Source organism: Octopus bimaculoides, chromosome 7 (genome assembly GCF_001194135.2).
Source record: "Octopus bimaculoides isolate UCB-OBI-ISO-001 chromosome 7, ASM119413v2, whole genome shotgun sequence".
In the NCBI taxonomy this organism is placed as follows: domain Eukaryota; kingdom Metazoa; phylum Mollusca; class Cephalopoda; order Octopoda; family Octopodidae; genus Octopus; species Octopus bimaculoides.
Window position 1 is genome coordinate 20120257 of NC_068987.1, and position 976 is coordinate 20121232.

Sequence of the window (976 nt, forward strand, 5' to 3'; positions counted from 1 at the left end):
TATATATATACATACATACATACATACATACATACATACATACAAGTGGGTGAACAAACGAAAGAAAGGGGAACTTAAAACGTTTAGAAGGAGTTACATGTATTATTTGAAACTGTTTGGTTCGGTTCCGTGATACTTCAAGTTTCGCAGGCTCCATTTAGGGGCCTGCGAAACGTGAAGTAGCACCACTATACACACACACTGTTCAACTCATCACGCAACATTACAGACACACTCACAACACCTCTTCCTACTCCACACGCACTTCTCAGCACCCACACCACATACCATCACCCACACACACTGTTTAACTCAGTAACACACAATACACCATCATGCGCACTCACACACCCACACAAGTACATAATAGCTAAACACAGACAATATATACATACACACGCAACACAGACAATATATACATACACACGCAACACGCATAAACACACACAACACACACAAACGATTAGCCCACATAATACACTATACACATGCACACTATTTGGTCACAGTGACATACACACACACTCACACATCGCGCGCGCGCACAAACACATGTGCACACACACACACATACGCCTGTGCATACACCACGCGAAAAAGCACACATCAACTGCTACACACAGCACACACACACAAGTTACACACGCGCGCACATACACACACATATCAAATTCACTCGCCCCCTTTCACACATACACATTCACACACACCATTTTCACTTACAGACACACACTTGCATACCGTAGCTTGCTGGGGTTACCATGAATTATTTCCCTTTCATTCAACCTCTTTTTTTTTTCAATCATTCACCTGAACTCTACGCGTCTTTTCCTCCTATTCTCTCTCTCTCACTATTTATTTTCTCTTATTCCATACTGTCGAAAAGCGTAGGCGCGAAACGTAAAAGACTTTTCCATTTTTCCCAAGTGTCAAACTAATTCACTTGTTGTTCCTATACTAGTCTTCGTCTTTTGAT